This window comes from Macrotis lagotis, chromosome 4, assembly GCF_037893015.1.
Source record: "Macrotis lagotis isolate mMagLag1 chromosome 4, bilby.v1.9.chrom.fasta, whole genome shotgun sequence".
NCBI classification, from domain to species: domain Eukaryota; kingdom Metazoa; phylum Chordata; class Mammalia; order Peramelemorphia; family Peramelidae; genus Macrotis; species Macrotis lagotis.
In genome coordinates this window covers 24,841,824-24,864,057 of record NC_133661.1, presented here as the reverse complement: position 1 = coordinate 24,864,057, position 22,234 = coordinate 24,841,824, and the positions used below count along the sequence as shown (strand labels likewise).

General features: G+C 37.5%; 1 long non-coding RNA gene across 1 annotated transcript; it reads right to left on the bottom strand.

Annotated features, from left to right (window-relative positions):
* Positions 1-4,202: 4,202 nt before the first annotated feature.
* On the bottom strand, positions 4,203-20,618 carry LOC141522997 (uncharacterized). Its single transcript, XR_012478296.1, has 3 exons — positions 19,977-20,618; positions 4,530-4,632; positions 4,203-4,421 (listed from the first exon to the last, which is right to left on the bottom strand). It is a non-coding gene; the product is annotated as an uncharacterized LOC141522997 (long non-coding RNA).
* Between the last annotated feature and the right edge of the window lie 1,616 nt (positions 20,619-22,234).

Sequence of the window (22,234 nt, the reverse complement as noted above, 5' to 3'; positions counted from 1 at the left end):
AACCTGAGTTCAAATCCGGCCTCAAACACTTAATAATGACCTAGCTGTGTGGCCTTGGGCAAGCCACAACCCCATTTGTCTTGCAAAAACCTAAAAAACAAGTGGATAAGGGAAACCATTATCTTATGTAATTTTACTATCTCATACTTTATTTTTCCTTCCTTAAGGATATGATTTCTCTCTCATCACATTCAACTGCAATCAATGCATACCATGGAAACGAAAAACAGTGGATAAGGAAAAAAACAAATGGTATAATTTTCCCACATTTGTTATCTCTAGGCAATTTGGGTTTCTTCATAGCATAGTCTTGACATTTTTGACCTTAAAGACCACTTAAAACCTCTAAATCTTCTTTAGATTAACTGCTATCTAGTCATAACTACCACATTGGGTGCTTGTAAAGTTGCTTTTTAAATCCACATCTAAGATTTTATTCTTATCCTATTAAATTTCATTTTTTTTTAGATTCAGCCCGACATTTTACACTCTCAAGATCTTTTTAAATCCTGATTCTGTCATCTAAATTGTTCACTATCTGTGACATAATGCCTTTGGGAATAATTACTAGAAGCAGTCTCTATGACTGAACACTGTAGCTTGTTGCCAAATTGCTACAAGGGAATCAGTCCCTATGCATTCTAGATAGAAATCAGAGAGCAGCAGAGAAACCAGGAGTAGAATGGAAAATTTTTTGCTCATAGGACAGGGTTCCAAATTGAAACACATTCTAGAAGTCAAAAGGAAAAACCAGAGAGAGTTTGGGTGAACTGGAGTGTGTCTATCAATACATAATTCACTGTGACTTTCAAAACACCTTGTTTTCCAAAAGTAATGTATTCCATAATATCACAGTTAATTGGCCCTTCTATATCTTGTACCCTGCCTGGGGAAATTCATCCCCTTTCATGTTTTATGAATTAAAATATTATGAACCATCTCCGAGTGAATAATGAAAAATAGTTAATGATGGATTATAGGGGAAGGAAAAACATTGAACTTCCTATTTCTTGGCTTGATCCCTGCATCTTATTGTATCAAGGATCATTCTGTCCTGGAGAAAATGATTTTCCAAATGCAAATACATTATCATATGCATATGCTAAAAACTCCAGCGTTGGTTAATGACTCATAATTAGCTGGGTATTGTAAACCCAAAGTGGTTGGATTACGTTTAATTAGCTTCATTGCAAATGGAACCATCACTAGCCACATGGTGTCTTGTTAAACTGATGAAGAGCACCTGGAATTGCTAATTGTCTCCTCTGACAAGAAATTCACTTGGTTGATGGGTTGTCATCAATAACCTCCCTTCCCTTTCTGGTTTCAAAGTAAGACTCAGATCAGGACCCATAGTTGAGGAAAAGTCGATTTGACTTTCTAAAAGGGTGGGAAGGAGGAGGGACAAACTTCAGTATACATTTTTGGTAGCATGATTACCAGAGAGTTTAATTCATTGGTTCTCTAAGTATCTTCTGTGGGTCGGACACTATTTGAGATGCGGGGGGATACAAAATCATATGTGAAACAGATCTTGCCTTCACAAAGCTTATATTCTACCTGCAGTGCACAAAAGGAAGTAAATATAAAATGATTTGAAGAGGGCATCAACATAGAGGCTATCAGAAAAGTTGGTGCCTGAATAGGAAGGACTCGGGGATTCCAAAAAAATGGAGATGAAGAAAGTGAACATTTGAGATATGGTGAGCAGGAAAAGGCAATTTGTCTGAAATTCAGCATATAAAATGGAATTAAATTAAAAGAAGTCTAGAAATATAGTCTACAGGGGTGGCTAAGTGGCACAGCGAATTGAGCGCTAGCCTTGAGTCAGGAAGACCTGAGTTAAAATCTGACCTCAGACGTATAATACTAATTTAACTGTGTGATCTTGGGCAAGTCACTTAAGCCCACTGCCTTGGAGAGAGAGAGAGAGAGACAGACAGACAGACAGACAGACAGAGACAGAGACAGAAACAGAGACGGAGAGAGACAGAGAAATATTATGGTCAGATGGCAAAAGGCTTTACATGACCAATGGTTATCCACAGGAGACAGTCAAATCAGTAAGCATTTATTAATTACCCATTATGTACCAAATATAATACTAAAGTCTAAATTAGGTTTTTATCCTAGAAGCAATGGCAGACCAGCTTTTTTTTCTCAATCACAGATTTACAGCTGAAAGAGACTTTTGAGATCATCTAGTCCAATCCCTTCATTTTGTGGATGAGGAAACTAAGAATTTAAGAGACTTTACTCACAATCACATGGCCAGAAAGTGGCACCCCTGGCTTCCAGCCCTGTCCTTCTGAACTCCAACATCCCAGATTTTTCACAGCATCTCATCACCTTCCACATATTCCCAAGGAAAATGTTCTGTTTTTCTGATTTACTTAAGTTATTATCCAAAAAGCTGTCACCCCAAAAGGGAGGATGGCAGGAGTTTAAATAAACATTGAAGAGTTGATCAAAGAATAAAATAAATGACTAATGAGACTCCCTCCCTCCCTCAGCCCTCTAGCCCTGAGAGTCAGAGCTTTCCCCTCCTTTGATGAGGCTTCTCCAGACATGATTTTCAGGGCAAAATGAGGCCAAGGCTGTAGCTTCAGTTCTTTTTCCTTTACCATTTGGGAAATCCCAAAAGGAATGTATTAATCAGACTTCTGGTTTGAGGACATGTTAGCCATGGCAGTGATGTCAAACTCAAATTGAAAGAGAGCCCTGTGGGCCACATGTTGACTTAGTAAACCACAAATTAACATTATCTATTTCATATTCTACTTTTATTCATTTTGTTAAATATTTCCCAAAGATATTTTAATCTGGGTCAGGGACCACTCAAGTTTGATACCACTAATCATAGAACGTTCTTTCACTCCAAATCCCTGAAAACCCATGACTCTAAGAGGAGCTGAGCCTCAGAGCATTGCCAATTTTCCACCAATGGCAAACATCATAGTATTATATTTTTGCTCCCAAAGCTTTTGAAATCCTGCTAGCTGATTGGCTAGTTTCTTGATTCTTCCATCCACTAGAAACGTATCTTATGATTTAATTTTGCTGAGAAAAAAAGACTTAGGGAGGATTCTGAGTTTTGATCAATTATAACCTCTCTAGCAAGGTTAGGCACAATAAATCAACATTCATACTGGGGCTACAAATGTGACTTTTCTTTAAAGTCCCCTATCCAAAAACTCTCCATCAGAAAGATACCCTCAGTAAGTGCCTTTTGAGCAAGCTTGATAGCAATGAACAATTTCTAGAATGCTATTTTCTGATGATTTGGGAGGAGAGGTAGACAGAGACAAAGAGAAGCAGAGAAACGGGGGGGGGGGGGGGGGAGAGAGAGAGAGAGAGAGAGAAACCTTGATTTCTGTAGTATTCTCTGTCTTATGGGAGGGTAAATATCACTAAAGTCAGAAGGACTGATTGTAAGGCTATATAAAACTCTGTTGATCTGGGAAATTATAAAAACAGACTAGCTAAAATATAAAGTTTTACAACCATTTGGTGAAAACCTTGAGATAATTTTTTCATAACCTTTTTTCAAACCAATATTCAATTCAATTCAAGAAGGAAAGATGAAGTGTGGTATAATGAATAGCGTATTAGATTTGGAGTCAGGAAGACTTGGGTTCAAATCCAGCCTTATTAGTTGTGTGACTCTGCTAAAAATCATTTAACCCCTGTCTGCCACAGTTTTTTCAGTTGTAAAATGAGGGGGTCAGAATAGTACCTATTTTGAGGTTTATTGTGAAGAGAAAATGAGATAATATTTTTAAGGAACTTAACATAATCCCTGACTCTTAATAATTTTTTAAATTAGGGAGGTTGAAGAAGACAAGAATCAAGGATTACTTTGAAGTTGTAAAACTAAAAAGATGGTGGTACATTCAGCAGAAATTAGGGCCTTGGAGTAACAAAGTGTTTAGGATAAGTCCCATTTTGGGCATGTCAAATTTGAGACGATGATGATGATGATGGAACATCCAGAAGTGAGAGACATCCTATAGGCCATTAGTAGTGGGGTCTCACATTCAGCAGACAAGATATCATTGGGTCTGGAGATTTGGGGGTTATCTCTGCAGAGACAATAATTAAACTAGCAAGAGCTGCTGAATTTCCAGAGATGCCAGTGCTCAGGACTTGAAGACTAAATTAAAGTTCCTTTGTCTTTAAATATAAATCAGTGAAATATTTTTGATCTTGGGAAGAAGGAAATGAAAGGAAAGGGAGGAGAAGTCACAAGGTCAGAAGGGATGGATGCATAGAAGTGAGGGACAAGAAGGAAAGCCAAAAAAATCTGAGACAAGCAAGACAGGTTCTGAAATCACACGATGGATTTATTATATACCTAAAAATACAAGCAGACTCCAAATGACAGAGATGTAAAACTTCATGTTCAGTTTTCTCCTTTTGTCCTACAACAAAAGAAATGGAAATACTCATTTTATTTGGTGTTTGTGGAATTACAGAATAAAATTTTTATAGAACCTGGAGACATTAGCAAGTAGAGGATATGACCAAACCTTGTCTATGTCTTATCCCTTGTTTCTCTTGTCTCAACTAGACTGGAAGCTCCTTGAGGGTGGGACAACATTCTTAAAATTCCATTTAGTTTTATCTGGTGCCCTAAGGAGAAAAGGATAGGATAAGAGACTTTGCAGCTGAAGGGACCTCAGAGGTCATATAGTCTATTCCCCTCATTTTATAGAATAAAATTAATGGCCCAGAGCAACTCATATAGCTATTAAGTCATGGGTCAGCATCAGTCAGTTTAAAGCTTTGTAGTTCTCAAGCCAAAAACAAGTAGAAGGAAGGAAGGAAGGAAGGAAGGAAGGAAGGAAGGAAGGAAGGAAGGAAGGAAGGAAGGAAGGAAGGAAGGAAGGAAGGAAGGAAGGAAGGAAGGAAGACCGTCTATAGTTGATATTCTGGTTCTTTAACCACATGGTTAGGAAAAGTCTTTTAGATTTACTGGGTAGCAGGAACTGGGGGTTCCTTTAGAAGACCTCAGCTCCATCATTTTCTCTTTGGTTTCATGCTCATTATCCATTCCCCTCTTGGCTTAGCTCCTCCATTTACTGGAATCTAGTGAATGACCATGCTGCCAGAAAAGAAGCCTTGGGCCTCCACCTGATGAGGATAAGCCTAAACCCTTGGTCTCTATGCTCCCTCTCTTCCGTCCAGTATCCCAGCATCACTGGCAAACCTGCAAAGCAGTATTTCAGTATCTGGAATTTGCAGTTTGATAAATAAAATCCCTGAGAAGTAGTTTCCAGGAAACAAATAAGCAATGTTTTAATAAGGCTAGCTAATAATCAGTCAATAAATGGATGATCAGTAGTTTTGGTAAACAAAGTCACCAAAGAGAGATTCTGAAATGCCTTAAATCAGATGTGTATTTTTTGAAGGGAACTCCTCTGATAAATGAAACTCAACCCTGATAGCTGGGCATTTAAAGAGGAGGGGGGCTAAACCGCTTTAGCTCCTGCCTTTGAGAACATGGCTTGATCATGAGACTCAAAAACCTCCAGAAATCTGTCCAGGGAAAGTCATTTCTATCTAGGTTTCTCTAGCTAGTTTTCTCCTTTGATGAACTGTGTCATCCTAAACTCTACAGAGGAGGGGCAGCTATATGGCATAGTGGATAGAGCCCAGGCCATGGAGTTAGGAAGACCTGAGTTCAAATCTGACCTCAGATACTTTATACTTACTAGCTGTGTGACTTTGGGCAAGTCATTTAACCTCATTGCCTTGTAAAAACAAAGACAAAAATAAACTCTATGGGGGGAGACCAAGGACAGGTTAAGAGTGTGCCCAGACTAGATTCTCTTTATATTCTAAATAGAAATTAGGGTGGCATACTCCCTCACCTATTTCAGGACTTTGAGGTTAGGAGATTACTGTTACACACTTCTAAAATGTTTAACCTTTTCAGGAGCAGGATCTTAACCAAAATAAGAAAAAAGGATGGCTCACCTATTAATTGGATAATAGTCATTTCTCTCAACAGCCAGCTTAGTAGCTATACTTCAGTACCTTCAGGATCCAGCCTAGGAATAGCTTAGATAGGGACTCATCCTTCAGCCATGCCACATTTGGCTGTAAAGTTGAAGGAATGAGGATATATGGGAACAGAGCAAAGAGTTAACGCATTTTCCACAAAGACTAAGATAAGACAAGGAAGAGTATTCTCCAGAAATTTGTGATCCCTATATCTAAATATCCCTTTTAAAAAACTAATTGATGTGAAATTGTTCAGTGGAATTGGGGTGCTATTTATTGGTACCTAACAGTGGAGAAAGTACAATGCTGACAAGCGGACATTAGAGAAGAAACACCCCCCAACCCCCTTGGAAGTACCCTAGAAGCTTGAGGAAGGACTCACCCTAGAGAGAGGCTACTGGCTGCACTTGCTAGCTAATTTCTAAACTACTAGGGAAATGCAAATATCATATGTGTGTAACATGTGGATTATATGTGTAACAAATGTTTGGCTTTTATATTAGTAACATTTTTTAATTGCAGAAACTTTTGGAATTATTTTTAATTTTTTCACTTATAGAATTCTGGCAATGGTTGCCTTGACCTGGTTACATCTGTTTCACATTCATGCGTTCATTTCATTTTTTAATATTTTGTTGATTCCTTTTGTCTTTATGTCACTCATTCCCGATACCCTCTCCCCTTCTAACTGCATTCTGTCTTGTGAAAAAGAAAAACAAAAAAGCAAAAACTTCCAATACAGTGATTACACCCGACAAGGAATGTAAACTCCTCTCCTAGCACTTCTCTGCATGGAGGTGGATCATCTGTTCTCCAGAATCTTGCACAAAATCTAAAAAAAAAACCAAACAACTAAGTGGTCTGCATCATCTTCATTCCTTTGGAACTGTGCTTTATTGTTGCACTGATCATGGTTTTAAAGTCTTTCAAAGTTGTTTTTCTCTATAATATTGATATCAATGTATAAATTGTTCTAGTTCTGCTCATTTCACTCTGAATCAGTACAGGATTATCTTCCCTATTTTCTCCAAAGTTATCTATTTCATCATTAAAGTCTAATGTCTTCCCTGAGTTAATTATTTACTATCTTGTGGATAGCGTGTTTGTGTATATTCATGGTCATGTTATCTCCTCCATTAGACTGGAGCTCCTTGAGGGCAGGGATTGTCTTATCTCTCTTTTTTGTATTCTCTGTACTTAGGGCAATGTACAACACATAGTGGATGCTTAATAATGTTTATGACTGATTCTTATGGCACAATATTATTCCACTACATTTAGCCATTCCTCAATAAATGAACATTGTTTCCTTTTTTTTTTTTTGATTACTTCAAAAAGAGCTGATATAAAACTTTTTATATATGGAGATCTCTTCTCCCTTTCTTTGATCTCATTGGTGAATGGGCCTAGCCTTGGTACTGTTGGGTCAAAAGACATTGATATCTCATAGTTTCGAATTGCCTTCTAGAATGTTTGAACATTATGTTTGAATATACCTCAGTTATCCAGGGTACCAAAAATCTCTCCCAACTTTGTGGCACCCACAAACTCATATAAGACTTTATCTAAGTCATTAAGAAAATGGAATATTTTTGAGTCAAGGGCAGATCCCCAAAACATCTAAGTCAACATTTTCCCACTAATAACTACTCTGGGAATGACCATTCAACAAGTTCTGAATTCATTGAATTATATTATTGTTTAACCCTCCTTTCTCCAGCTTTTCCACAAGAAGAGTAAGCCCCAATTTGTCACAATTAGGGGTAAAATCTAAGGAAATTTTATCTATAGCAATCTAGGAAATGAGGTTCATCTAACATACCTTGAGGTCCCTAGTCCCTTTTCTAGTTTTATAAAAAGCTACAGAATAGAGACTGCATCCCTGTAAGGATACATCCTGGAATTTTGCTAGAATCAAAGTCAAGCTCACGGACCTATTGTTTCCTTTTGTGGAAAATCATCATATGCATTTCTGGTCCACCAAACCTTCAAGACCATAATTTTTGAATATCACTAAAAGTGATTCAGTAATCACATCTGCTAGCTTTTTTAGCTCCTGAAGTTGGGGTTCATCGGGTCCAGGTGATCTGTTGTTCATCAAAGACAGCTCTTGCTAGCTATCTGCCTGTGAGTTGACTTGTGGTGATCAGCTGTTGAAGAGTTAAACACCCCAAAGGGCAGGTAGGTGATGCAATGGATAGAGTGCCAGACCTGGAGTCAGGAAGATTCATCTTTCTACATGCAAATTTGGCCTCACACACTTTCTTAGCTGTGTAACCCTGGGTAAATCTCTTTAACCCTGTCTGCCTCAGTTTCCTTGTCTGTAGAAGGAAATTGAAAAACCACTCTGCTATCTGCCAAGAAAACTCCAAATGGGTGAAGAACCAGACATGCCTGAAAGACAGAGTAAGAACAGCACCACTAGCAGGAGTCCAAATTAAATCAACAGAAGGAATTTGTTTCCCAGGATCTTCCAATTTAAAAGAAAAGCCGATGTACTTTGGCTGAAGGGTCACTTGTGTTGGAAGGCAATCCCTATGCCTTCTGAGTAAATAAGCAAGACCAATTTGATTGGGGGTTGGGGGGGCATTTCCTCAAGGGGTAACTTTCCAAGTGAACTGCTGCTAACTCATCGGATAGAAAACCTGAGAGGTTTTCCTTACAGGCTCTGGTTTCAATGATCTTGTCACAGATGCCAAGGTTATTTGCCTCTGAGCTCCCTGGGAAGGAAATGTGAGTGGCAACACCATCTGGTTGGAGATGACAGTGTGAAAAGTTCTTAACTTTTTCTTCTGTTTCTTCACTTGGGAAGTTGTGAGATATCAGAACAGAAGGCCAGGGTTGGGAAGGTCAGCTGCAGCTTCCCCTGGTGAAAAAGGGAGGCTCAGAAGACGCACTTCTGTTTCGTTTCTTATTCCAGGAGATCAACCGTCTCTGTGGGTAGCAGAGTAGACGTGAGGACCAGGCTGTGGGGATTGAATAGACTGAGAGATTTAGCAAGTCAGAGTATTTGAGGCAACATATGTATGCATGTTGAAATCGTCTGGTATGAGGGTGGAAGGAAAAACTTCAAGTCATCCACTGAACTCCCTATGGAAGAAAGGAAAATGACCTTTTGGGGGGCCAGTAGCCAGTTAGTGTGATCAATTTGGTGTGGTGGAAGAGCTGGCTGCCTTGATCGCCCCTACTAATGAGCTAGTGATGAACACAAGTGAGGAAGAATGGCAGTTGGATACAGCCCAGACAATGAACAGCAATGCAAATAGTCAGAGAAAGGAGGGGACATTTCCCCACCCATTAAAACTGCAAGATCCTTGAGAAGTCTTTCTTTACATCACAGTTCCTGTGCTAAAGCATTAATAAATGCTTGCTATTGTGACCAAATAGCTTAGAAAGCTGGTTCCAGTACCTGAGATTCCCACAAACACATGCACATTCATCCAGACAAATCCCCCAGAAGTATTCGTAGCTGTTTTATTGCATAGACACCCTTGCTCCCTTCCTGGAAGGGAAATAGCAAATGATTGACCAAAACAACTGAACCTTATCTTTCCTAAAACTTCCATTGGGAGCAGTCAATGAAACCTTGGCAGCACCTAGAACCATATCTATCTATGGTTGGATGGCAACCAGAGTCTAGGAGAAGACAAGGCTATCTGAATAGTAAGATAATATTATAATGTTATATAATATATAAAAATATAAAATACTATTATAATGTTATATTATAATATTATAATTACTTTGATTGAGACTAAGCAAAAACTAGAAAGACAGGATGTCTATAAGTGTGGATGGTCAACTCATTCCAAAATAATGCAACTAAGCTCAGTGAACTATAGCAGGGCAAGGAGGAGGTAAGTGCAGTTGGTGAAGATTCAGAGCTAATGCAATTGGGCAAATCCACACTAATATCTCCTAGTCTGCTGAGACAGATTAAGCCACCATGGAGAGAGGGAACTGAGAGATTATTAGATTGTGAGCTTCTCAATTAGGCTGCAAATTCCTTGAGGGCAGGTACTGGTTTTTATCTCTTTTTCTTAGGACTTAGCATAGAGCCTGTAACATAGTAGGCATTTAATAAATATTTATTGATTGAGATTGTTTTTAAAAAGTCATCCAAACCCCAATAACTACAGTTCATTTGTCTCTTCTCTTACACTGGCCCCTCAATGGGGTAGGGTGTATAATCACAAGGGTGAGTATAGGACTTCACGGGGCAAATTACTTTTGATAAAAGGGATTAGGGGAGTGGTTGGCAGTGCCACCTTCTGTTTAAACAGTTGTATACATCCTTGATATATGTTGTCTTTTAGGTCACTTCTTCAAGCCCTCTTCATTTATTGAATTATACCATTAAGACGCAAAGCACCTAGACTATGTTATCTCCCCATGCTTCTGTTATCATTGGGTCATAATTTAATGTGATGCTTTCCATCTTTAGAGGATTGATAAAAGACTGAACAGTTGGGAATCTTCTTATAAAATTTTCAGTGGAGATATATCTGCCCTGCTGTCCAATGCCCTTGATACAAGGACTCATTTGATAAATTATTTTCTGAATTTAGTTACAGGAATTAGTTTTCTTCCACAGATAGCCCAGTATGCTTTTTCTTTTCTTTTTTTAAGACAAGTTACACTGTACATCCCAGCATATTCCTCTTAAGTTTGGAGTCAATTTAGTGACCAATGACAGGAATTAGCTCATCTCAAGGGCCTGCCAACTTGTACTCCCCTTGCTCATGGCAGCAAGTTTGTTCTGTTTTTATTCTTGTTGTATTTTACATTTATTTTTCTTTTTATGAGATACTCCAAAGGGCAATAGAGAGGTGCATGGTAAGCATAAGTACACTGCTGCATAGTCTAACCAATCATTTTCTTGAAAGAAGTAGTTCAAAGAAGATTATGGAGGAAATAGATGATGCTAAAAAGGAAATGGATTGGTCAGTAATGAGGTGCTGCACCTCACCTCAGGTGCCACACTGGCACCTGCAAAGAGTTCAAAGGCCTAGAGGACAACCTCTAGCAAATTGAGGAAATATTTCTAGAGAATTTCCAATTTAGTATGAACAAAAATCATCAAAGATAAGAATGGGTTTCAATATACAGGATTAGAACTAGCATCCACATCAATAAGATCATGAATCAATTGAAATAAGTCATCTCAAATATTTTTAGATAAAGAAGGAGGAAGGAAGGGAGGGAGGGAGGAAAAAAAGGATGAGGAAGGGAGGAAGGAAGGAAGGAAGGAAGGAAGGAAGGAAGGAAGGAAGGAAGGAAGGAAGGAAGGGAGGAAGGAAGGAAGGGAGGGAGGAAGGAAAGAAAGGATGAGGAAGGGAGGAAGGAAGGAAGGAAGGAAAGAAGGAAGGAAGGAAGGAAGGGAGGAAGGAAGGGAGGGAGGGGGAAGGGAGGAAGGAAGGAAAGGAGAGATGGAAGGAGATAAGGATATGGAGTAGTTTTGTTTTTAAAACTTCTAGAATTAACATATGAAATATAAGAAAAAGTGCACAAATAAAATTGAGTTTATATACTAAGGGAACACTGGATTTATAATTCACAATTGAATCTCCAGAGGGTAGCTGCCACCTTGTTAAAATCACTATATCAGGAAGCAATTTGGGGGAATGCTTGATTCCACCCTCCCCTTTTTTTTTTCCAGTTGGCAATTTGGAATCTTCCAAGAATGTAAGTGAAGCAACTAGGTGGAGCAGTGGATAGTTTTCTGAGTCTGAATTCAAGCAGACTAGAGTTCAAATCCAGTCCTAGACAGTTATTAGCTAATGTGACCATTTCACCTAACCTCTGTCTACCTCAGTTTCCTCCCTGTAAAATGAGACTCACGATAGTATCTATATCTCAGACTCATTAAGAGGATCAAATGATATAATATTTATGAAGTGTTGAGCCTAGTGCTTGGCCCAGAGTAGACACTTCATAAGTTTGTTGCATCTAAGCAAGAGAGCAAGTGGCTGGTTATCGCATTCTGAATAAACATATCATTTCATAGAGGAGCTAGCAAGCACATGAGCTCTTAAGGTGATTCCCAGCACAGTTCAGACATACTAAGCCATCAAAAACAACTTCTATAAATGAAGAGACTAATTCCGAACAATGAAGGGCAGCTTATATAGTGGTTAAAGAGCCAGTCTGGAAGTCTGGGAAAACTAAATCCAATTCAGGCTCCTAACACATGCTGACTGTAACCATGAAAAAGTGATTTAACCTCTCAGTGTCCCAGGCAGCTCTCTAAAAGGATGTTACAGAAGAGATGTCAATCTACGGGAGGGAATTGCTCTTACAGAAGTTCCCCCACCCTGACTAAATCATGGATTTAAACACCCACAAAATCTCTACTGTAAATGTAAAGATAAAAGTCACATATTAGATAATATAATATGATATGATATGATATGATATGATATAATATAATATAATATAAATAGAATATAATATAATATAATATAATATAATATAATATAATATAATATAAATACAATACAATACAATACAATACAATATAATATAATATAATATAATAATAAATTAAATAATATACATTCTTTTAAACAAGATGGAATGATATTAAATCTCCTAACCGCAGAGTGGATCGTACTGCAAAGCCACACAGAAGTTTCCATTACAAGCAGAAAGAGAAAAAAGGTGAGAGACAAAAGGACAGAGACAGAGACACAGAGGAAAAAAAAGAGACAAACAGAAGAAAGACAAAATAAGAAAGAGAGGGGGACAAAAGAAAGGTGGAGAGTCTAAGAATCTGTCCATCAAGGGGGAGAGAGAGAAAGACAGAGAGACAGAGAGAGACAGAGAGACAGAGAGAGAGAGAGAGAATTGACCCTTAGAAAACTGTGTATTTTAAAAGCCCTTCCGAGCCCTAGTCAAGTCCAGCTGACTCTAAGGTCTTTGTCCATCCCCCAGTTAGATGGCACCATGAATAGAGTGTCTGGTCTGGAGTCAGGAAGACTCATCAAATCCAGCCTCAGTCGCTTACTAGCTGTGTGATCCTAGACAAGTCATTTAATCCTTTTCCCCCTAGTATCCTCACCTATAAAATGAGCTGGAAAAGGAAATGGTAGACCAGTATCTATGACAAGAAAACTCCAAACGGGATCCCAAAGAACTGGACATGATTGAAAAACCTGAACAACACTGGAAGGCAAACTACATCTTCTATCTTCTAAACTCAGTAACAGATCAGAGGGGTGGCGAAGGCACCCTTGTCCCTTTTAAGGATTAATCAAATTTTGAATCTGGGCAGTCCTGACCTATTAACAGAAGCATCCTCCTAAAGCTAGTCATTTGTTGAGACTGACTTCCTCGAGATTTATCAAAGTAGTTCTATGAAAGAGGTCCTGCAAGCATTTGCAAATGATAAACTGGGGGCAGCTAGGTGGTACAGTGGATTGAGCCCCAGCCCTGGAGTCAGGAGGACCTGTGTTCAAATCCAGCCTCAGACACTTCATAATTGCCTAGCTGTGTGACCTTGGGCAAGCCACTTAACCCATTGCCCTAAATAATGTTTTTTAAAAAATACATATTTGTTATTTAAAAAAGGAAATGATAAACTGGAGAGAACTTCTTGAAGAAAGGGACTATCTTTGGGTTTTTGCTTTCATATCCTTAGTACACATAGTGCTTGGTACATAGTAAGGGCTTAATAAATGCTTTTTATCCATTCATTTTCTTTAAGAAGGAAAGTCAGAAGCACTGAATAGAGTATATATATATATATATATATATATATATATATATATATATATATGTATATATATATATATATACATATATATATATATATATATATATATGGCCTTAGGTATGTCACTTAACCCCATTGCCTTGCAAGAAACAAAAAAAAAAGAAATAAAATAAAATGCTACAAAAAAGGTCTCATATATAAATATATTCATAGAAGAACTTGGTGTTATTGACAAAAAAATTAAAAATAAAGTGGGATCCTGGTGGGGAATAACTAGATTATGGCATGTGAATAAATACAATATTATCATCAGCAAGAAATGACAAATTTTGTTTTGTTTTTTTTTTAACAAGGCAATGGGGTTAAGTGACTGGCCCAAGACCACACAGCTAGGTAATTAATAAGTGTCTGAGGCTGGATTGGAAATGACAAATATTGATAATTAATGAGAAAGCAGTTTTTAAGTGCTTACTACATTCCAAGCCTGGGTTAGATGTAGAGATATCAAAAAAAAAAAAAAAAAAGACAGTTCCTGCCCTCAAGGAGCTTTCACTCTACCATAAACAACCAATATAAGGTAGTGCTGTATATCAGGAGGGTTATTTTGGTTTGGAAGGTTACAAGGATAGTGAAAGGAGTCATAAGGGAATAAATTATCGCCTTCTTTCTAATAGTGGTAACAGTATTAATTGTTGTGAGACCATAGGAGATGACTGAGGTATAAAGTGGGATATAGACAGGGTCACCAAGATAGAGCGAGCTAAACTTCACTAATAGATCGTAATAATGATATTTCTCTCAATATTTTCAATTTTCAAAGTACTTGTCTCCCAATCACTCTCTGAAGTAGACAATGTAGCTATTATTATCCCATTTTACAAATGAGGAAACTGAGTCTCAGAAAGATGATGCGATTTATCCTTGCTCTCCTAGTTTATGGCAGGAATATGATTTGAATTTAAATTTTTCTAACTCCAAATCAAGTGTTTTTTTCTCTATTCACACAAACAGCTTCTCAGGACACCCATATAGAATCAAATAAAAAAAAAATTTACCCATTAGATACATGTCCAAAAAGATGAAGGCACTTCATTATTTTCCTACAGAGAAACACAAAATTTCCTCATTTAAGAGGAGAAACACTAGAAAGGACTCAGCCCTAAAAGAACTAAGTCAGTTCAAATCAAATTAACAGAATTATATTTTAGATGACTTTGAAAAACACCCTGAAGACAATAAAAATGCTGATTATGCACTTACTGGGATGACCATGGGATACAAGAGTTCTTTCTTCATTAACAAAGGACAACATATTGCAATCTTTTTTAAAATAAATTTATATTGATATCTTTTGAGGATTCACATCATCAAATTTTTCTCACATTCTCTTTCCTCCTCCCATCCCAAGGAGACAAATTATATTTTATAAATAAAATAAATAAGAGAAAATTGTCAGTAGAACCAATCAACACATTGGATATGCAATGTTCTACACTCATGGACCTCCATCTCTACCAAGGAGTAGAGACTCTCTTCTTGGAGTCATGTTTATTCTTGATCATTTTGAAATATTCCCTTTTGATTGTTTAATATATATTGTTCTAATCATTTTGTATATTGTTTTCTTGCCTCTACTCACTTTATTCAGCATTGGATCACATAAATCTTTCCATGTTTATCTATATTCCTCATATTTTATGACAGTAATATTCCATTACATTCAATTTGTTTAGCCAAATCACAGGACATCTTCATTGTTTCAGTTCCTTGCTGTATCAAAATTTACCAGCAGAAAAAAAATCTGGTGTATTTGGGGACTCTCTTCTTATGAGTGACTACCTTGGGGGTTAAATCTAGGAATAGAATCTCTGTGTCAAAAGGTAGGGACATTTTAGTCACTTTACTTGCCCAATACCAAATGACTTTACAAAACGACTACACTGGAAAAAAATAGTAAAGCCTGAAGGAAGGAAACCAGGAGAAAAAGCCCCCCCCCCCACTAAAATAAAGGCCCCTTCCCTCCTCTGGCTGGTGAGGCACCCCTTGATCCCTACCCCTCTTTCCTATGCTTTTCCGTTTTGCTTAGGAAGAAAAAAAGAGAGAGAGAAGTCTTGGACAGGATCTGGGATTAGACTGAAAAACCCAGTTCTCAAACCCATTTCCTGAGGCAGGGCAACTCCACACCTCCTTTGCTCCCCAGTACCCAACTGGCCTCAACAACACCTTCAAGAAGAGTAGTAATAAGATAAAATAGATAAGATTACAAAGGAAGTCAATTGTACAGAAATAATTATTAAAGCAGTTTTTAAAAACAAGCTAGTGGACTCCATATTAAGAACCCTCCATTCAACAAATGAGGAAATTGAGGCTTTGAAAGGCTAAATCACCTGTCCAAGCTGGGAGAATGGACATATAGTCCATCTGTCATGGAACCTGTGTTCAAATCCTTTCTAGTTTGGTATAGGAACTCTCTGAGTCTGAGGTCTGCGATGTCAGAGGTGGGATTTGAACTGAGAGTCTATAACTTTGGAACCAGCACCTTTCCACTGAGATCCCGTCTCTTCTCTTCTCTGGAACATCACTCATTTCTAAATGGAAGGCCATAGATATTCTCATATTAACTTTTTGTATGCAGGCTCTATTTTCAAGCCCTCTAAATATTCATTCTGAATCACCATGGATTCTGTGACTATAGAGGAGAGTGGAAAGAATATTAGATTTGGAAAAACAAACCTTAGATTTAAATCCCTTCTCTATTCCTTACTGGCTGTGTGGTCTTGAGTAACTTACTACATGATTTTGTGATCCTAGGACATCTCTGTGCCTCTGTTTCCTCATCTATAAAATAAAGAGGGAAGAAGGTAAAAGGATCTCTATGTACCCTGCAAGCTCTCATTTTTAAGGACAATGGAAATGATTGCATCCAAAAATGATGTAGGTACAACTTACCAGTTGTAAAGTATGAACAATTACCCCCAAATAAAACACACAGCGATATTTATTTGACTTAGTATATAGAGCCTTCAACCTACAATCCCCAACTTCAGCTCAAATCCTGCCCTAGTTACAAACTGTGTAACCCTAAATAAGTCACTTGATTTCTGCTTAGAAAACTGAAAACTAGATAGTGATCAACATCTCACACCATACACCGAGATAAAGTCAAAACCAGAACACGATTTAGACGTAAAGGGTGATATTATAAGCAAATTAGGGGAACGTGGAGTATTCTCCTAACAGATTTACAGATAATGGAAAAATTGATGACAAAAAAAGAGAGAACATTACAGGATGCAAAATGGATCATTTCAATTACATCAAATTTAAAAGATTTTACACCAACAAAACCAATGAAGCCAAGACTAGAAGGAAAACAGAAAAGGAGGAGGAAACGTTTATAGCAAGTTTCCCTGGAAAAACCTCATTTCTCAAATATATAGAAATCTGGGTTAAATTTATAAGAATACAAGTTATTCATTCTCCAGTTGATAAATGATCAAAAGACAGAAACAGATAAGTTTTCAGAAGAAGAAATCAAATTTATCTGAAGTCACATAAAAAAATGCTCTAAATCATCATTGATTAGAGAAATTCAAATTAAAACAAAGTGGAGGTACATTCCCCACACCTATCAGACTGATTAATATGACAGAAAAGGGAAGTAACATATGTTGAAGGGAAGACGGAAAAATTGGAACACAGATACCCTGTTGGTTGAACTGTGAACTGATCTAAGCATTCTTGAGAACTATTTGAAACTGCACCCAAAGAGCTAAAAAAAACTATTGTATATCATTTGAACCAGCAATACCACAACTAGAAATGTACCCCAAAGCAATTTTTAAAAATATAACAAAAAAAAGGAAAGGGCTTATTAAAAAGGTTTATTTAACTTTTTCAGGGTTTTTTGGTTCAAAAATTTTTATTTTTGTTCAAAAATTTTTATAGCAGTTCTTTTTGTGATGGCAAAGAATTAGACATTGAGGACATGCCCATCAAATGGGGAATTGGTTGAACGAAGTGACTGAATATTATTAAGAGCTAAAAGAAATGATAAGCAGGATGATTTCAGAAAAACCTAGGAAGACTTACATGAACGAATGCAAAGTGAAATGAGCAGAAGTAGGTGAACAATGTACACAGTAAGTGGACAAGTGATCTATGAGGATCAACTGTGAATGACTTAGTTTGTCTCAGCAATGCAGTGATCCAAGACAATTCTGAAGGACTTATAAAGAAAAATACTATTCACCTCCAGAGAAAGAACTGATGGTGTCTGTATACAGATTGAAGCATTTTTTTTAACTTTATTATTCTTGTGGGTTTTGGTTTGTTTTGTTTTGTTTGATCAGCATTTTCTTTTGCAATATGGCCAATATGGAAATGTTTTGCATGACAACACATATACAATCTATATCAAGTCATTCACCTTTCAGGGAGAGGAGAGGGAAGAAAATTTGGAACTCACAAATTTTAAAAACAAATGTTAAAAAATTTTGTTCACATAGAATTGAGAAAAATAAAATTAAGATATAATATCAAAAAGTCACAATCTCCTTCAGCCTCAGTTTCCTCATCAGCAAAATGTACTGCTTTGTGGTAAGAATTAAGTGAAATAACATTAAAATGTTTATAATCCTTAGAATTCTAAATAAATGCCAGCAATTATCATTATTGTGTCTCAAGTCTAAAATCCTTTATTTTTTTTAATGACTCACATGTATTTTTAAGTCTATACTTGTACTTTTCCTCCAAGGAAAATATGGGCAGGTGTAGCTGGCAGAAAACTGCTAAATGAATACATTTTCAGTCTCTTTTGTTCTTCTTTTGCTCTCAGCCTGTTAATCACCAAAATGTATTCGAGACAAGCTCTCAACCCAATTGAGAAACATTTCATTTTCCATGTAGTGTTTTATCCTTTGGGAAAACCTGGCTTCCATCTTATTCAGCCTGGAGACAATGGTATTGTTGAATATTTGAAACAGTAACAAAAAAATAACCCTGAAAAGTTCAATCAACCTTTTTAATAAACTCATTGCTCCTAACAGAGCTTGTTCAGTGATGTCCAGCCTGGGTAGGGTAGGGGGTGATTTTTTATGTGGGTAGGAGAGAGGATGCTCAGGGTCATTGAATCATACTATAATTGACTGAGAAACAGAAGGATCCTGAGAGGTCCCTTTATGGAGTAATCAGTAAGAAGCCATTTATTAAGCATCTGCTATGTCTAGGTACTGTTCTAAGTTCTGGAAATATAGAAAAAAGCATAAACAGCCCTGACCTACAGGAGCTTACATTCGAAGACAATATGTAAGAAGAGTACATCTCACATTTGGAACAAGGAGGAGAGAGGGGGACTCACAATTAGGAAAGGCTTCTTGTAAAAGACAGAATTGAGTGGAGATTGACTGGAAGGAAACCAAGACTCCTAGCAAGGGGGACCGCAACTTCAAAAAAATGGAATGTCCTATACAAAAGTTCTGGGTTCAAATTCCACGAGGAACTAGCTCTTTTTTTGCCTTACAGACATAGATCTTAACAAAGTGCCCTAGCATGCAGAAGGTGCTTAATAAAGACTTATTTTGGTACATAAATACTATGGAATAATACTGTTCTATGAGCAATTATAAAGGATCAGCCTCTAGAGCAGCATGAATTGACTTACAGGATCTGATGCTGAGTAAAGGGAGCAGCAGCACCAAGAGAATAATGTACACATTAACAATAACATTGTGCCGTGTGGCCTTGGGCAAGCCACTTAACCCCATTGCCTTGAAAAATCTAAAACACAAAACACAAAAACCAATAACATTGTGAGAGGATCAGCTTTAATGGCAGCGGCTCCTCTCAGCAGTACAGAGAACCTGGACAGCTGTATTCTACCAGCTATGGCCAATATTATCTCCATCCAGAGGACGAAAACCAAAACAAACCAAAGCAAAACAATAACAAAAATACCATTCAGAATCTGATGAACACTTTATAAAATATATTTCTGTATCTCTTTCCCTTAATTTCCCATTTTGAAACTAATTTGCAAACATTTAGCAAATATATACATATATATATATTATATATATATGTACAATATAACCTGACTTTGCCACTGAGTTGGAAGGGAGGGTGGAAGGAAATTTTGTAACTTAAAAATACACATGTACATATGATTGAAAAAATAAATAGAAATTTAAAAAATAAATAAACTCCATGGGAACACCAATCAATCAATCAACAAATAAATAAATAAAGACTTATTTACCTGAATCTTGTTGGTGTGATTTGTCCTTCAGTCTTGAAGAGAACCTTGACATTGGGAAGGTGATGTCATGACTGGCAAGGGAATGGGATTTAAGGGAGGCAGGGCTGGGCAGAATCAGTCTCTTCTGGAGTCATCTGGATCCAGTGGCCAGATCAGATCAGGTGCTGAGTGAAGTGAGTAGAACTGGAGAACATTGTTTATAGTAACAGCCACATTGGGAGATAATCAACCAGGGACACACTTGGCTCTTCTCACCAATGCAGTGATCAAAGACAGTTCTAAAAGACTTGTGATGGAAAATGTCATCTACATCCAGAGAAAAAACTATGGAGTTTGAATGCAGATCCAAGCAGACTATCTTCGCTTTTTAATTTTTTTTGTTTTTTTCTTCTTTCTTGTGGTTTTCCCTTTTGTTCTGATTCTTCTTTCACAATATGACTAATATGGAGATATGATTGAGAAGATTATACATATACAACCTATATCAGATGGATTGGGGAGAGAAGAGGGAAGGGAGAAAAATCTGGAACTCAAAATCTTACAAAAATTAATGTTAAAAACTATCTTTACATGTAATTTTAAAAATAAAATATAAAAAATTTAACCTTCTGCTATGTTTTTTCTTTTTTCTCATAGTCCCCCCCATTTAATTCTAGTTATTTTTTCACAACATGAGATATGGAAATATGTTAAAGATGATTATAAATGCAGAACCTATATCAGATTGTTTGCTTCCATGGGAAAGGGGGAGGGAAAGAAGGCAAGGGAGAGTGGTAGAAAAATGTGGAACTTAAAAACTTGTAAAAGGATGAATGTTGAAAGCACCTTTGTATACAATTGAAAAATTAATTAATTTTAATTATAAAGAATCCCCTTCCAAAACATTTTTAATTAAAAGATGAAAAAAAAAAAGACTGGAGAGGGTCTCAGATTCACTGGGAGACCTTAGTCTTTAAAAAACCGGTCTTTACCATTACCGGAGCCTAGGAGATCATGGATTACTAGAGTAATGATGAAACATGAGTAGGATTTCAACAGGCAAAGGGTGAGAAATTGGGCAAGAAGGGAGTATTCTGGATAGAGGAACCAAGATGTGGAGGCAGGAGACTAGAGTGTTTTTCTCCAATGGCAAGACGCCCAGTCTGGCAGGAGTATCAGACACAGAGAGCTGGGGGAGATCAAATTTAACCCAACACCAACCACACTGTTTTGCCAAACCAGAGTTTTTCCAAAAGACAATTCATGACCCACTTCGAACCAGAGCCAAATGTAAACATTTCCTAAAACTGTTGAACTGTAACAACACAGGATCCAAACAGTCTCTAAATCAAAGATGAGATTTCATGGAGTTTTTAGCTTCCTACCACAGACAAGAGGATTACAAGGCAGTCAGGTCATAGTCATAGCTGAGGCTGCCAACTTTCTCCTTTGGGTCTTTGACCTGCCTCTCCATTTGCCCTCTTTCATTGCTCTGGGGTTTTCTGTCTGCCCAGTGGGAGAGCTAGGCTCCCCAGAGCTTCAGTTCCACCCTTGTCTTCGATTCCTGAGGAACAATTCTATTTTTGGCTCCAGTATAAGGGGTTCTCCCTTTCAGGGGGAGGTTGAAGCTTTTTAGTCTCCAGAGTTCAACTATGAATTCGGTATGGAACAGGAAGTTGGATTCCACCCAGAAAAGAATAAAGACTCATATCCTGATTATAACCAGGGGAGAGGCCAGTCTCCAAAAACTCTACTGAGATACATACAAAATGACTGCTCGAGAGTTTGTTTATATTCCATTACCACCACCACTGTCCCCATGTAAACAACCTGATCAACACCAAATGGATTCTTTTCTTTCAAGTGGTTTCTCTCTCTCCCAGATTCCTGTGACATTTGCTGACTCCCCACTACACTACTCAGATGCTTAGGCAAAGGGGAAGACATCAACTGTCTCTCAAACTCTTCCAGGGTCTGCAGAAAAGGAAAAGAGGTCCAAACAGGAGGAAGTCCTATCCCAGATGCTCCATTACCAAGGAAGCTAAGGCACTATGGAGCCAGATCTGGTGGGAAGAACTCGGAGTTGGAGCAGAGAATGAAAGAAACCCTTGAGTTTATCATGTACAGTTCCATCATCAATTAAAAATATCATCATGGCCAATAGAAAACAGTCAAAGGATATCTGTGCCTCTGAAGTAGAGGCAGTATGTGAGGGACCCCTCCATTAGGTAATCCCAAGGAGAGGCTACACAAAGAATGTTTTATTGCAAAGCAAAGAC